The sequence below is a fragment of the Ranitomeya variabilis genome, chromosome 5 (genome assembly GCF_051348905.1).
Source record: "Ranitomeya variabilis isolate aRanVar5 chromosome 5, aRanVar5.hap1, whole genome shotgun sequence".
In the NCBI taxonomy this organism is placed as follows: Eukaryota; Metazoa; Chordata; class Amphibia; order Anura; family Dendrobatidae; genus Ranitomeya; species Ranitomeya variabilis.
The window spans coordinates 619,858,036-619,868,409 of record NC_135236.1 but is presented as its reverse complement, the minus strand read 5'-3'; positions in this window follow the sequence as shown (position 1 = coordinate 619,868,409).

Below are 10,374 nucleotides of genomic sequence, written 5' to 3'. Positions count from 1 at the left end.
GCACCTAAGCCAAAGGCTCTGCCCGGAACCAGCTGACGGTACTGGAACCAGGATGGGGAGCAGAAGGTACAAGAGCAAAAGACACTGCCGAGAACCAGCTGACGGTGCTGGAACCCGGATGGGTAGCCGAAGGTCCAAGAGCCAATGGAACTACCGAGGACCAGCTGACGTTACTGGAACCCGGTTACTAAGCAGGAGGTACCCGTGCCTGAAAGCACTACCAAGGACCACCTGACGTTGGTGGAACTCGGATACCCAGAGGGAGGCACCTAAGCCAAAGGCTCTGCCCGGAACCAGCTGACGGTACTGGAACCAGGATGGGGAGCAGAAGGTACAAGAGCAAGTGTCTGCGTGGCTTTTGCAGGACACGATGCCGGCTGCACAGCAGGGGAACAGCTGGCGGTGCTGGACCCCACTGACACATTGGCTGGTGTTTTTCTCTGTGCAGCTAGCAGTACCGGGCCCCAACTGGCGGTGTTAGAGCCCGGGGTCAGCAGGAGGAGGAGCAGGAGGAGGAGCAAGGGGGAGGGGAGTGTAGGCCGAAGCCTGCAGTGGCGGCAGCTTTGGGTCTGTTGTGCCTGCGTGGCGGTCGCAGGACACGTTGCCGGCTACACAGCAGGGGAACAGCTGGCGGTGCTGGACCCCACTGACACATTGGCGAGGTGTTTGGCTCTGTGCAGCCAGCACTTCCGGACAGCAACTAGCGTTGTTGGAGCCCGGGCTCTGCCGGTGGAGCAGAGTGTAGGCCGAAGCCTAATTGAACCGATTTCAAAGGTAACCTTTAACCCCCCCTCAGGGGTTACAAACTAGAAGAGCCACAGCTTAAGCAGCAGTAGTGCCGCACAAGTCAAAGGTTGCTCTTTTAATTTTGCTCCTTGCACACGCCGAATGAAACACGTATAACATTTAGCCCTTTATACAGTCAAACTGTGTTGGAGGCGCGAGTTCCCTTTGTAATGAGACGCAGCACAGATGTCAAGAATCCCACCTTGGTGCTGGGTGCAGCCTCCTGAGCGTTGTTATTTGCTGTACAGGAGTCTGCGCTGTCGTGTTATCCCCCGGCCTAGCGCTGTTAGCGCTGCCCATCTTCTGACCTCATGTAATGTCGGCCGGTGCGGTTCGCGATGACCATGAATCCCAGCCCCGCAGTGTCTTAACATTGTTAAAACACTGCGGGGCTGGGATTCATGGCCTGGCGCAGCACATATGTTCGCCTCTGACACTCGGGTCCTTACACCCGCTTCAGACTGTGCGGCGTCAGCTGATCCCTTATCGCATGCCGCGGCCATGAAGCCGCACAGTCTGAAGAAGGCGGAAGGAGATGAGGGACAGGCGAAGATATGCACCGCTCCTGCCCATCAATCACACCCTCGCAGTCCCAAGAAATCAGACACCGAGGGGCGTTGTGTGGGTCAGGGCGGCCGCAGAGGCTTAGGCAGCCAAACAATGATGCCAGAAGACGGGCAGCGCTACCAAGGGGGTTGCAGCGTTTCATTACAAAGGAAAGTCACACCACCGGGACGGTTAAATGGTCACACAGAGGACACATTTTAGACGTGTTTTCAGTTCCACGTGTGCGAGGAGAATACGTTTATGAGCCACCTTGCACACATGCAGCATTACCGCTGTACGAGGTGGCCTTAAAAACGTACAAACGCCTGGGGGAGGGGGGACAGGTTCCCTTCAATTTCAGTTCTTGTGTCTGCGTGGCTTTTGCAGGACACGTTGCCGGCTACACAGCAGGGGAACAGCTGGCGGTGCTGGACCCCACTGACACATTGGCTGGTGTTTTTCTCTGTGCAGCTAGCAGTACCGGGCCCCAACTGGCGGTGTTAGAGCCCGGGGTCAGCAGGAGGAGGAGCAGGAGGAGGAGCAAGGGGGAGGGGAGTGTAGGCCGAAGCCTGCAGTGGCGGCAGCTTTGGGTCTGTTGTGCCTGCGTGGCGGTCGCAGGACACGTTGCCGGCTACACAGCAGGGGAACAGCTGGCGGTGCTGGACCCCACTGACACATTGGCGAGGTGTTTGGCTCTGTGCAGCCAGCACTTCCGGACAGCAACTAGCGTTGTTGGAGCCCGGGCTCTGCCGGTGGAGCAGAGTGTAGGCCGAAGCATAATTGAACCGATTTCAAAGGTAACCTTTAACCCCCCCTCAGGGGTTACAAACTAGAAGAGCCACAGCTTATGCAGCAGTAGTGCCGCACAAGTCAAAGGTTGCTCTTTTAATTTTGCTCCTTGCACACGCCGAATGAAACACGTATAACATTTAGCCCTTTATACAGTCAAACTGTGTTGGAGGTGCGAGTTCCCTTTGTAATGAGACGCAGCACAGATGTCAAGAATCCCACCTTGGTGCTGGGTGCAGCCTCCTGAGCGTTGTTATTTGCTGTACAGGAGTCTGCGCTGTCGTGTTATCCCCCGGCCTAGCGCTGTTAGCGCTGCCCATCTTCTGACCTCATGTAATGTCGGCCGGTGCGGTTCGCGATGACCATGAATCCCAGCCCCGCAGTGTCTTAACATTGTTAAAACACTGCGGGGCTGGGATTCATGGCCTGGCGCAGCACATATGTTCGCCTCTGACACTCGGGTCCTTACACCCGCTTCAGACTGTGCGGCGTCAGCTGATCCCTTATCGCATGCCGCGGCCATGAAGCCGCACAGTCTGAAGAAGGCGGAAGGAGATGAGGGACAGGCGAAGATATGCACCGCTCCTGCCCATCAATCACACCCTCGCAGTCCCAAGAAATCAGACACCGAGGGGCGTTGTGTGGGTCAGGGCGGCCGCAGAGGCGCAGGCAGCCAAACAATGATGCCAGAAGACGGGCAGCGCTACCAAGGGGGTTGCAGCGTGTCATTACAAAGGAAAGTCACACCACCGGGACGGTTAAATGGTCACACATAGGACACATTTTAGACGTGTTTTCAGTTCCACATGTGCGAGGAGAATACGTTTATGAGCCACCTTGCACACATGCAGCATTACCGCTGTACGAGGTGGCCTTAAAAACGTACAAACGCCTGGGGGAGGGGGGACAGGTTCCCTTCAATTTCAGTTCTTGTGTCTGCGTGGCTTTTGCAGGACACGTTGCCGGCTACACAGCAGGGGAACAGCTGGCGGTGCTGGACCCCACTGACACATTGGCTGGTGTTTTTCTCTGTGCAGCTAGCAGTACCGGGCCCCAACTGGCGGTGTTAGAGCCCGGGGTCAGCAGGAGGAGGAGCAGGAGGAGGAGCAAGGGGGAGGGGAGTGTAGGCCGAAGCCTGCAGTGGCGGCAGCTTTGGGTCTGTTGTGCCTGCGTGGCGGTCGCAGGACACGTTGCCGGCTACACAGCAGGGGAACAGCTGGCGGTGCTGGACCCCACTGACACATTGGCGAGGTGTTTGGCTCTGTGCAGCCAGCACTTCCGGACAGCAACTAGCGTTGTTGGAGCCCGGGCTCTGCCGGTGGAGCAGAGTGTAGGCCGAAGCCTAATTGAACCGATTTCAAAGGTAACCTTTAACCCCCCCTCAGGGGTTACAAACTAGAAGAGCCACAGCTTATGCAGCAGTAGTGCCGCACAAGTCAAAGGTTGCTCTTTTAATTTTGCTCCTTGCACACGCCGAATGAAACACGTATAACATTTAGCCCTTTATACAGTCAAACTGTGTTGGAGGCGCGAGTTCCCTTTGTAATGAGACGCAGCACAGATGTCAAGAATCCCACCTTGGTGCTGGGTGCAGCCTCCTGAGCGTTGTTATTTGCTGTACAGGAGTCTGCGCTGTCGTGTTATCCCCCGGCCTAGCGCTGTTAGCGCTGCCCATCTTCTGACCTCATGTAATGTCGGCCGGTGCGGTTCGCGATGACCATGAATCCCAGCCCCGCAGTGTCTTAACATTGTTAAAACACTGCGGGGCTGGGATTCATGGCCTGGCGCAGCACATATGTTCGCCTCTGACACTCGGGTCCTTACACCCGCTTCAGACTGTGCGGCGTCAGCTGATCCCTTATCGCATGCCGCGGCCATGAAGCCGCACAGTCTGAAGAAGGCGGAAGGAGATGAGGGACAGGCGAAGATATGCACCGCTCCTGCCCATCAATCACACCCTCGCAGTCCCAAGAAATCAGACACCGAGGGGCGTTGTGTGGGTCAGGGCGGCCGCAGAGGCGCAGGCAGCCAAACAATGATGCCAGAAGACGGGCAGCGCTACCAAGGGGGTTGCAGCGTGTCATTACAAAGGAAAGTCACACCACCGGGACGGTTAAATGGTCACACAGAGGACACATTTTAGACGTGTTTTCAGTTCCACATGTGCGAGGAGAATACGTTTATGAGCCACCTTGCACACATGCAGCATTACCGCTGTACGAGGTGGCCTTAAAAACGTACAAACGCCTGGGGGAGGGGGGACAGGTTCCCTTCAATTTCAGTTCTTGTGTCTGCGTGGCTTTTGCAGGACACGTTGCCGGCTACACAGCAGGGGAACAGCTGGCGGTGCTGGACCCCACTGACACATTGGCTGGTGTTTTTCTCTGTGCAGCTAGCAGTACCGGGCCCCAACTGGCGGTGTTAGAGCCCGGGGTCAGCAGGAGGAGGAGCAGGAGGAGGAGCAAGGGGGAGGGGAGTGTAGGCCGAAGCCTGCAGTGGCGGCAGCTTTGGGTCTGTTGTGCCTGCGTGGCGGTCGCAGGACACGTTGCCGGCTACACAGCAGGGGAACAGCTGGCGGTGCTGGACCCCACTGACACATTGGCGAGGTGTTTGGCTCTGTGCAGCCAGCACTTCCGGACAGCAACTAGCGTTGTTGGAGTCCGGGCTCTGCCGGTGGAGCAGAGTGTAGGCCGAAGCCTAATTGAACCGATTTCAAAGGTAACCTTTAACCCCCCCTCAGGGGTTACAAACTAGAAGAGCCACAGCTTATGCAGCAGTAGTGCCGCACAAGTCAAAGGTTGCTCTTTTAATTTTGCTCCTTGCACACGCCGAATGAAACACGTATAACATTTAGCCCTTTATACAGTCAAACTGTGTTGGAGGCGCGAGTTCCCTTTGTAATGAGATGCAGCACAGATGTCAAGAATCCCACCTTGGTGCTGGGTGCAGCCTCCTGAGCGTTGTTATTTGCTGTACAGGAGTCTGCGCTGTCGTGTTATCCCCCGGCCTAGCGCTGTTAGCGCTGCCCATCTTCTGACCTCATGTAATGTCGGCCGGTGCGGTTCGCGATGACCATGAATCCCAGCCCCGCAGTGTCTTAACATTGTTAAAACACTGCGGGGCTGGGATTCATGGCCTGGCGCAGCACATATGTTCGCCTCTGACACTCGGGTCCTTACACCCGCTTCAGACTGTGCGGCGTCAGCTGATCCCTTATCGCATGCCGCGGCCATGAAGCCGCACAGTCTGAAGAAGGCGGAAGGAGATGAGGGACAGGCGAAGATATGCACCGCTCCTGCCCATCAATCACACCCTCGCAGTCCCAAGAAATCAGACACCGAGGGGCGTTGTGTGGGTCAGGGCGGCCGCAGAGGCGCAGGCAGCCAAACAATGATGCCAGAAGACGGGCAGCGCTACCAAGGGGGTTGCAGCGTGTCATTACAAAGGAAAGTCACACCACCGGGACGGTTAAATGGTCACACAGAGGACACATTTTAGACGTGTTTTCAGTTCCACATGTGCGAGGAGAATACGTTTATGAGCCACCTTGCACACATGCAGCATTACCGCTGTACGAGGTGGCCTTAAAAACGTACAAACGCCTGGGGGAGGGGGGACAGGTTCCCTTCAATTTCAGTTCTTGTGTCTGCGTGGCTTTTGCAGGACACGTTGCCGGCTACACAGCAGGGGAACAGCTGGCGGTGCTGGACCCCACTGACACATTGGCTGGTGTTTTTCTCTGTGCAGCTAGCAGTACCGGGCCCCAACTGGCGGTGTTAGAGCCCGGGGTCAGCAGGAGGAGGAGATGGAGCAGAGTGTAGGCCGAAGCCTGCACTGGCGGCAGCTTTGGGTCTGTTGTGCCTGCGTGGCAGTTGCAGGACACGTTGCCGGCTGCACAGCAGGGGACGTGGCATTACTGCTGCACAAGGAGGCTCTTTCAGTAACAAACGCCTTGGGGGGGGGGACAGATTCCCTTACATTTCAGTTGTTGTGTCAGCGTGGCGGTCGCATGACACATTGCCGGCTACACAGCTGGGGATCAGCTGACGTTACTGAAACCCAATAACACTGGGTCGTATGTTTTGACTGTGCAGACGGCACTTCTAAGCCTCAACTGGCGGTGTTGGAGCCCAGGAATTTAAGTTCAGGTGGTAGAAAGATGAACACAACAGGAGACCTGGATAACGTATACAGTGACCTAATTATTTAATCAGGAGGAGGAGTGGCAAATTCCTGCGAGATCCAGGCCTTGTTCATTTTCAGGAAAGTAAGCCGGTCAACGTTATCGGAGGATAGTCGCATGCGACGGTCAGTTAGTACACCACCTGCAGCACTAAAGACACGTTCCGATAATACACTGGCCGCAGGGCAAGACAGCACCTCCAATGCATACTGGCTTAGCTCTGGCCATGTATCCAGCTTTGAGACCCAAAACTTGAAAGGGGAAGAGCCGTCTGGGAGTACAGCAAGAGGGCAAGACATGTAGTCTGTCACCATCTGACGGAACCGTTGCCTCCTGCTGACTGGAGCCGTCTGTGATGGTGTAGACTTTTGTGGGGGGCACAGAAAACTGTGCCACAGTTGGGCCATACTGGTCTTGCCTTGGGCAGAGGCACTGCTTCTGCTCCCTCTTTGTGCAGAGCCTCCACCACTGCCTGGACGCACTGAGCTGCTTTGGAATGCACTAGCAGCACTTCTCTCAGTTGGAATGGAGAAGATGATGGAATTGACCAGTGTGTCTTGGTACTCCCGCATTTTTCGCTCCCGGTTCAACGGTGTGATGAGGCTTTCTACGTTGTCCCGGTAGCGAGGATCGAGGAGGGTGAACACCCAATAATCAGACATGTTGAGAATGTGGGCGATGCGGCGGTCGTTTCTCAGGCACTGCAGCATGTAATCCACCATGTGCTGCAGACTGCCAACTGCCCAAGAAACGCTGTCCCCTGCTGGAGGCGTGATATCTGCCCGCTCGTCATCACCCCACCCTCGCTGTACACACTGAGTACTGGACAATTCGGTAACTCCCTCCTCTGGACGGATGTCTTCCTCCTCCATTGACTCCTCCTCATCCTCCTCACAAACTGTCCCCTGCCTACGCATTTGTGAGGAACCACGTGGCGCTGACTGTCCAGAAGATGATGGAAATGGTGAATCCTCATCCTCCACCTCTTCCACAACATCATCCCTTAGCGCTTGCAGTGATTTTTCAAGCAGGCAGATAAGGGGGACAGTCATGCTGACTAGTGCATCATCTGCACTCGCCATCCGCGTGGAATAATCAAAGGGACGCAAAACCTGGCAGACGTCATTCATAGTGGCCCACTCTGTGGTTGTGAAGTCTGTACGGCGCTGAGTGCGACTTCTTTGCGCCTGAAGCAGCTGGTACTCCATTACAGCTTGCTGCTGCTCACACAACCGCTCCAACATATGTAACGTGGAATTCCACCTGGTAGGTAGGTCACATATGATGCGATGTTCCGGCAGGCGGTGTCGGCGCTGCAGAGCCGCAATGCGCGCTTTTGCCGTGCTGGAACGCCGCAAGTGAGCACACTCTAGGCGGACCTTGTGCAGCAGTGCATCAAGATCCGGATAGTCCCTCAAAAAGCTCTGCACGACCAAATTGAGCACATGTGCCAGACATGGGATGTGAGTGAGGTTGCCGAGGCCCAGAGCTGCCACCAGATTTCGGCCATTATCACACACTACCATGCCTGGCTGGAGATTCGCTGGCACAAACCACACATCGCTCTCCTGCTTGATGGCATTCCAGAGCTCCTGCGCTGTGTGGCTACGATTCCCCAAAAAAATTAATTTCAAGACGGCCTGTTGACGTTTGGCCACGGCTGTGCTCATGTCGGTCGTAACAGGTACACGTTCATCACGGGTCCATGTGGAGGTGGACTGTGACGGCTCCTGCAGCGATGATTCTGAGGAACTGGTGTAAGAGGAGGAGTCAATGCGTACAGAATGGATTCCTGCAATCCTTGGAGTGGGCAGGACACGTCCTGCGCCACTCGCACGGTCTGTACCCGGCTCAACGACATTAACCCAATGGGCAGTGAGGGAAAGGTATCGCCCCTGTCCATGTTGACTGGTCCACGCATCGGTGGTGAGGTGGACCTTGCTACTGACGGCGTTCAGTAGCGCGTGTTTTATGTGTCCCTCCACATGCTTGTGCAGGGCAGGGACGGCTTGCCTGCTGAAGTAAAAGCGGCTAGGCACATTGTACTGTGGGACTGCCAATGACATCAAGTCACGGAAGCTGTCAGTCTCCACCAGCCTGAATGACAGCATTTCCAGTGACAGAAGTTTGGCAATGCCTGCAGTCAGAGCCTGTGCTCGTGGGTGGTTGGACGAGAAAGGCCGCCTTTTCTCCCATGCCTGTACTACCGATGGCTGTAGACTGGGCTGGGAGTGTGTGGATGACTGGGAAAGTGGTGCTGCGGGTGGAATTACAGCGGGTCTCTGGACAACAGGGCCAGAGGTTCTTCCACGGCGATCCTGGGAGGAAGCCGAACCAGCTGCGTGTGAGCTAGAGGAAGAGGCAACACGAGCTGAAGAGGTGGTAGCTGCCGCTGTTGGTTGGCCTAGCTCTTCAGTGTGTTTTTCTAACTCCGCCGGGTGCCTGTTGCGCACATGTTTCCACATGTTGGAGGTATTGAGGTTGCTGACATTTCGACCTCTTTTGACTTTTTGATGACACACCTTGCATCTGACATAGCAAATGTCATCTGCAACTGTGTCAAAAAAGGACCAGGCACTGCAAGTCTTGGGAGCGCCCTTTTTGGCTTTTGGAAGAGACATGCTCCTAACGGGTGCCAAAGCGGAGGCTGCAGGATCCGCAGTCTTCCCCCTCCCTCTCCCTCTTTGGGCCGTACGGGGAATCTCTTCCTCAGAGCTGCTCCCACCACCTTCCTGTCCCTCACGCCAAGATGGGTCAAGGACCTCATCATCTACACTACCCTCTGCCCCCAACTGCTCCTCCTGGGTAGTCTCAGCAGCAGAGCACGCACCAGTAAGTGGCACCTGAGTGTCATCATCAGCTGATGCGGCCTGCGATGTGGTGACCGGAGCCACTGGCCCACCCGCCTCTTCAGAGGAAGAGAGAAAAAGCTGTTGGGCATCACTGCACCCTGCCTCTTCTTCCATTTCTCCAATGCTGCTTGGCTGGCCCCCTGTTTCCAAGCCAAGAGATTCAGAGAACAGAAGTAGAGACGGCTCCTGTCCTGGGCTCTCTGTCTGCCTGGGCAATTTGGCAGGTGGTGAAGAGACAGATGGCTGCTCTCCAGTGCTCTGTGTCTGAGAGGATGTGGCACTAATTGAAGTTGATGCATTAGCTGCCATCCATCCGACAACGGCTTCAATTTGGTCTTCACGCAGCAGCGGTGTACGGCGCTCTGACACAAAGCTGCGCATGAACGACTGTTGCCTGGTGAAAGTGGGTGCTGATGAGTCACCGGTGCCCGCAGCAGGCACAGAATCCCCATGTCCCCTCCCTGCTCCGCGCCCACGCCCACGCCCACGTGCCTTACTCACTGCCTTCTTCATCTTGGTTGACTGATAAAGATAAGCAGAAAAGTACTAACGGCTTTGTGTGCTTATTCCTGAGCAACTCCTCCTAACAGGTATAAGAAACACTAATTTTCTAAAGTGTGGACTAGACTTTAATATGAGCTAATGTGGCCTACACAAATGTAAAGTGGTGTAACTGGTGTGTTTGGTGAACTTTATTATTTATTTATTTTTTGGGGGCTGAACTGACAACGGATAGAGCTGCAGTCACACGGAGACCGTGCAGACAGACGTAAACGGCGCTGCAAGGCCCAAAAACCCTCCTCTACGTTATCCTATGTAGTGTTTTTCCACAAGTTAGCTGGAGACGGGTGGAAAGACACTAATAGGATTTTTTTGAAAAAATGTGCAGCAGCCTGCACTACTTAAAACTAAATGAAAATTGATTTGGCGGTATGACGCAGTGAACAACCCTGAGCTGGAGACAACCAGGCTATGGCTGCTCACAGACTACAGGGCGAGCTGCAGTCACACGGAGACCGTGCAGACAGCCGTAAACAGCGCTGCAAGGCCCAAAAACCCTCCTCTACGTTATCCTATGTAGTGTTTTTCTACAAGTTAGCTGGAGACGGGTGGAAAGACACTAATAGGATTTTTTTGAAAAAATGTGCAGCAGCCTGCACTACTTAAAACTAAATGAAAATTGATTTGGCGGTATGACGCAGTGAACAACCCTGAGCT